Genomic DNA, 6,921 nt, shown 5'->3' on the forward strand with positions numbered 1-6,921 from the left:
TGCTTAAGGGGTTAATTTAGCTATATTTAGTTCGCTTTATTACACCCTTTGTTCCAAAATAATGCTTATTAATAATAAGAAATATTGTTCATCGACTTTTTACCACTTATGTTTATCAATAATTAGAGATATTAAGGTAGTCGCCTATGTCAGTCGCATAATAGCGATTGCATAACAACTACAGTAAATTAAAACAGTCATAAAATTTGCGAGTACTAGTCTTTTTTAGTAGTAAAAATATGTTTTTCGCGACTTATTAAGGTAGTCGCACATATTAGTCACAAATTAGCGACCGCATAGCAACTCCTATAAAATCTGTCGCAAAATTTGCAACTATTAGTTTTTTTCAGTTGCAAAAATATTTTTTTGTGACTTAATATTAAGGTAGTCGCATATATCAGTCGCAAATTAGCGACCACAAAACAACTACTGTAAAACAGTCGTTACATTTGCGACTTTTAGTCTTTTTCAGCTACAAAAATATTTTTTTGCGACTTAATATCAAGGTAGTCGCATATATTAGTCGCAAATTAGTGACCGCATAGCAACTAGTGTAAAATCAGTCGCAAAATTTACGACTACCAGTCTTTTTCTGTTGCAAACTTATTTTTTGCGACTGATTACTATGGTAGTCGCAAATATCAGTTGCTAATTCCCCTTTTTCTTGTAGTGCAAGCATTATGGAGATTGGAACATGCTCTTCTTTAGGTGATACTAGTAATACTCCAACGCCGCATCCCTTTTGGTTTGAGGCTCCGTCGAAGTATAAGGTCCAAGTATCATCTTTAGTAACCATTAAGTCTTCATCTGGAAATTCATTGTCTTGTATTGGCGTCAAGTCTTCTATTGGAAAGTTTGCTAGAAAGTCTGACACCGCAGATCCTTTGATAGCTTTTTGCGGCATAAACCTTACATCAAACTCGGTTAAATTGACTATCCATCTTGATATGCGTCTATTGAGTGTAGATTTCTCGAATAGATACTTGAGTGGATCTAATCGGGAGACTATGAAGACGGTATGCACTAGCATGTAATGTCTTAACTTGGTTGTGGCCCACACCAAGGCGAGGCACAACTTCTCAAGTGGTGTATAGCGTGCTTTTTATTCGAGCATCTTTTTGCTTAGATAGTAGATTGCATTTTCTTTGCCTTCTACTTCTTGTGCTAGCATAGCTCCCATTGTCTCTTTGGTAACCATCAAATACAACCTAAGAGGTATTCCGTGAAGTGCTGGTGCTAATACAGGAGGATTTGCGAGATAGGCTTTGATCTTTTCAAAGGCTTTTTGACACTCGTCATCCCATGTTACTGGTACATTCTTTTTGATCTTTTTGAAGATCGGTTCACATATCGTTGTCAATTTTGATATGAACCTTCTTATGTATTGCAACCTTCCAATAAATCCTCGAATTTGTTTCTCGGTTTTGGGTGGTGGCATCGACATGATTGCTTTAATCTTGGTTGGGTCTATCTCTATTCCTCTAGAGCTTATGACATAACCCAAAAGCTTGCCTGAGGTGACTCCAAAAGTACACTTAGATGAGTTCAACCTCATATTATATTTTCTTAGCCTTTCGAAAAATTCTCTTAAGGCTACTTGATGGCCTGGACAGTCTTTTGATTTTACAATCATGTCGTCGACATATACTTCGACTTCTTTATGCATCATGTCATGGAGTAAGGCAGTTGCTACACGTTGGTAAGTAGCACCCGCAATTTTCAACCCGAATGGCATTACCGTGTTGCAAAAAGTGCCCCATGGTGTTATAAAGTTGTTTTCTCCATGTCTTCTTCTGCCATGAGAATCTAGTTATAACCTGCGTACCCATCCATGAACGAGAGAAGCGCGTGATTTGGCATGTTATCTACCAGAATGTCGATGTGTGGTAAAGGGAAGTTGTCCTTTGGACTTGCCTTATTTAGATCTCGATAGTCGACACACATTCTTACTCTTCCGTCTTTTTTCGGAACTGGGACGACGTTGGCGACCCATTCGGGGTATTTGGATACCTTGATGAAACCTGTAGTTATTTGTTTTTGGACATCTTCTTTTATTTAAGAGCTACGTCGGGTTTCATTCGACATAACTTTTGTTTTACAGGTTTCATTCCTGGAATTAGTGGTATAGTGTGTTGAGCTATTTCTCTATTAATGCCTGGCATATCTTCGTATGACCAAGCAAATACATCGATAAATTCTTTAAGTAAGTTAATTAAATCGGTTCTTTCTTGTTCATTAAGTGTTAATCCGATTTTAACTTCTCTTTTATTGGTTGAATCATTTGAGATATCAACCGTTTCAGTTTCTTCAATTACCGGTGTTTTCTTTTCGAGTGTTTCCATTTCTTTAATAATTTCTTTGCCTTTTTCATTATTAGTTAAGCAATGCTCGTCATCTTGGGTTAGAGAAGAACACAAGAAATAAGGAGAAGAAGAAATATTATTATACTCTGAGATCATTACATCAAAGAGTGATATGTCCTTAGGGACTTGATCACTAACTATTCTAGGAGAAGAAATAGGAGGGGAAGGTGCTACTACTAAAGACCTAGAAGACCCCATAGGGAGAGACTCCGACTCACACTCTGACTAAGATGACTCTTCAAACATTGGTCCTTGCCCTGTCGTGATGTATATCTTCCTTCCACCTGGAGTGGTCACCTTGACGGTTTTGCACCACCCTTATAGTGATCCTTCAGCTGGAGTGATTAACTTCGAGGGATCAAAGCTTTTGCTTTGTAGGACTGTTTGAATGAGTGAGGAGTTATACTCTTTATAAGTTGGCTCATTCTTTTCTCGCCCAAATAGTAATCCCATGACGTTAAAGTCAAAGCATGGGGGTGCTTTCTCCTTATGGACAGGAGTTGGGATTTCATTTGTGAAATAAAAATCCAAGAAAATCTCAAATCCCGGTTGCCTTATGCCATTTACAACAAATGGATCAGGAAATTCATGGCATGGATAGTCCTCTTCTTCTTTTATAAATTAACCATTAAGTGTAAGAGGATACTGATCCATTGGGATTGCTTTCTTTTGAGTGCGAGCGTCTCTAAGTGCCTTTGATTTTTCCTAGGCTCGCTTGAGATCTATTCGAGTCGGTTCAAAACCAAGTCCGAAAGTGTCTAACTTAGGGAGGCCAGGTGACTCCAGCGATTTTGCTATTCCTTTCTTCTTTCCTAGGGTCATCCTAGGAAAATTTCCTTGTTTCTTCAGAATAGCATTTACAACCATGTTGGAATGGGGGTCATGGCAAAGAGGGGTCCTCTCATCCTCTTGGATTAAGGAGACTTCTTTGTTAAAGCCCCATAAGTCTTCATTATCCTCGTCGTGCTCCACATTAATGATTGGATTTTCTATAGACTTGATCCTAAAAAGCGAAGCATCGATGGTGATAGGAATTCCCCCAACTATAGCTTTTACTTGTTAGTGGAGAGATGAGGGCGCCCCAACAGCAAATTGAACAAAGCTTTAATGTCTACTACTTGGAAAGTAGTAGCATGTTCTATTGCTCCCGCCGTTACGTTCATGGTAATTTTACCAAGAGCTTGACGACGAATGTTGTCATAGGCCCTTATTCCTTGTGTAGACGGAGTTAAATCTTCATCCCTTATGCCTAGCATCCTTGCAGTTCTAAGCGGACAGACGTTGATGGCCGATCCGTTATCTACAAGAGTCATAGGGACATTCATTCTCTTGCAAACTACTGTGAGGTTTAATGCCTTGTAATGTTTGTCACCTTCTGGAGGTAAATCCTTGTCAGAAAAGGTGATCAAATTGATTGGACTAGGAAGATCACTTGTGAGGAAATTGGCTAACCCCTCAGGAGTAGTGTCAGAATCTATCCCTATTTTGTTCAAGGCATTAATTACAACCAACCTATGTTTTCGAGATGTCGCCAAAAGTTTCCATACGTTCATCTCAACTTTTGTCTTCTTAAAATGCTTAACAATATCATTGTCTTCAATGATATGTATGGGAACTTGTTGTGTGGTCGGCATAGGTTGTGTTGAAACGGGAGGTTGCATTTTCCCGGATCTTGTGAGGACGTCTATCGATGAGTCTTCTTCAGCCCAAAGGTCATCCATGGCGTATGACACAGACGGTGCAGACCCTACTATATCTTTTAAGTAGACATCTTCTTCTTCCCTATCCCAAACTCCATTAATGGTTGCATCGTTTTCTTGTGGAACTTGGACTAGTTTCTTTTCAACAATCATTTTCTGAACTAAATCCTTGAATTTGAAACAGTTTTCGATAGTGTTCCCCCTGATTGATGATACTGACAGTAATATCTATCTGTCCTTTTCAATGATTCGAATGGTCTCAGTTCGAGAGGTTTGATCTCGCCACTCTCGGAGAGAATTTCGAACATTTGTGCATATGGGATCCCAATTGGAGTGTAAATTCTATTACTCTTCTTGGGTTTTTCAGTGACTTGTAAAGGAAAACGTTTTGCCTCATAAGTCGTTCTCATGGGTGTGAATTCTCTCTTAGATTCATCTTTCGGGAGTGGAACCTCGTCATATTTCTTTTGAAGTTCCTTTATAGCTTTGAGAGTTTCACGTAGCAAATGCGACCCTTCCATCATAGACAGTGTGATTGATTGTATGTCTTCTTTATTTGCCGGTTCTAGAAGGCTATCCATGGCGTCGAAGAATATCTCCTCGCCTTCTTCAATGGCATGGATTTCTTTGACAGGTTTAATGAGAGACAAGGGGTCAACCTCGTTTTCCTCATCAGAGATAGCCAAGGCATGAGCGAGAGGTGCATTATTAATGCTTGGCTTCTTATTAGCAGGGGGCAATGGTAGCTTGTTGTTATCGATTAAGTCTTGGATAGCTTCCTTAAGCTTAACAACAGTTTTCGGGTAGATGGCCCCTACCTTGGTGATACTTACAGTGTGCATTGGGGCTCCAATTAGCCGACCTCTTTTCGACTAGTAGGTCCCCAAATGGTCCAATAGGAGTTATAAGACCTTTTTCATTTAATCGATCAAATGCGGTGTCATAACTCATGCCAATAGGAGTAAAGTTTCTCTTAAATGGTTTCTTTTGTCCTTGATTGTTCTAAGCAAGGACTTCACCTAAATTAAAAGTGCTTACGTTGTTTGAGTGTGTGGTTTTAGAAGAAGAAGGATTGTCGTTCTTCTTTCCTTTCCAGCCATTGTTAACGTTATTGTTGGCAGCTTTTAACTTAGCCAGGTCGTCTTTAATATTGATCCCAATGTCGTAGACGGCCTTGAAGGTATGGAGATTATTTTGATATTTGAGATGTTTGGAATGTTTTTCTTGAAGGTTTTTGATGAACAACCTTACAAACTCTTTTTCACTAATCATCTTAGCTGAGGTTTCTCTCCATTTGTTAAAGAAAGAGGTAAAGCATTCGTTCTCTTTCTGCTTGAGGATTTCAAGTTCTCTATGGTCAGTCTCAACTTGAATGTTGCACTTGTATCTATCAACGAAAGCGTTTGCTATGGACTCCTAGGTAGAAGTCTTTTCTTTCTCGAGAGAAAAGAACCATTGTTGGCAAACGGTCTCGAGAGATAGTGAGAACAGAGAGGGGAAAACCTTCTTATCGATACCCTTAATACTTATTATTGTTTTGAAGGCTCTTAAATTAAAATAAGGGTTATCAGTTGCTTTGAATTTCTGGATGTCGTTGGCATTGAACTTCTGCGGAAGAAGATCTTTGTCCACCGAGACCCCTAGTGAAGTAAGCCCTTGAAACTTGTAGTCGCTAGATAGCTTGCTTAGACTTTCTTGCATGAGGTCCATCTATTGTTGTTTCACGGGATCATCGATCTTAAGTGTGAGGAGCTTCAGTGCCTCAGTCACGGTAATCAGTTGGTTCCTAAGCTCATTGACTTCTTCTTGTGTTGCCATTAGTGTGTATATATATATATATATATATATATATATATATATATATATATATATATATATATATATATATATATTTTAGAAAAAATGGAGGATTAATATCCGACTTACCCCCCTAAAAAAAATGACGGAAAAAAAAACGCGCATGCAAGACTCTCTTAGACATGGTCAAAGTGTGTGTATTGGTGTGTGCGTTGAGTGTAAGTGACATGTTTGGACTCTTGTATAAGACCATGGGACTTAGTGCCTAAACTCGATTAATGACTCAACCAAGTACTATTGACAGCGAAAATTAACCAAATTATTTAGCAAACTGGTTAATTAGACACTAGGTGATGACTCGATCAATAATCCGAACTGTCGTCAAAACGACAGAACTGGCGCCTTTTTTTGCAGTGTAGAGCCAGACGACAGAGATGTCTCCAGGCGCCACACCCCACAGAGTGGCGCTACAATTCAGACTTTGGCGCCAATGCTGGAACTTCAATTTGAGACTGTTTTTGGTGTTATTAATCAACAGGGGTATGCCTAAAGTCGTACTAGGTCAATTCTGATTAAAATATTAGACTTTATTTACTCAAATTAATTAATCAATTAATTAATTAGGAAAAGATCTTTAAGTCATTAATTTATTAAATCTCAACACAAGTCAAACAAACGGTTAAGAAAACATATATATGCACAACAAATAATGCACAATTAGTCAAGTAAGCACAATATGATGCAATGAGTTTGTAACCTAACCATGGCTCTAGTTCTCTAAAGTTCGGGATATGGTTTAGTCAATAGAGGGTCCATGGTTAATTGTCCGGATGCACCGCGCGGAAGCCTAACCGTGAAGGGTTGGCGCGGGTGGATGGGAGACCGCGAGTTTTAGAAAAACTCGCTTTCATGGTTTGGTGAATTCAACATTCTCGGATGTACCCTTTGTTGCTCAGAGCGTTCAATCAGGTAGATGGAGCATGAATTCCCAGAGGGTTATGTCCATATGTAGAACACATATGGGTTTCAGAAAAGTGAGTAAAAACTCAATCAGGAAGTAG

The sequence above is a fragment of the Chenopodium album genome, chromosome 7, assembly GCF_948465745.1.
Source record: "Chenopodium album chromosome 7, dcCheAlbu1.1, whole genome shotgun sequence".
Lineage (NCBI taxonomy): Eukaryota > Viridiplantae > Streptophyta > Magnoliopsida > Caryophyllales > Amaranthaceae > Chenopodium > Chenopodium album.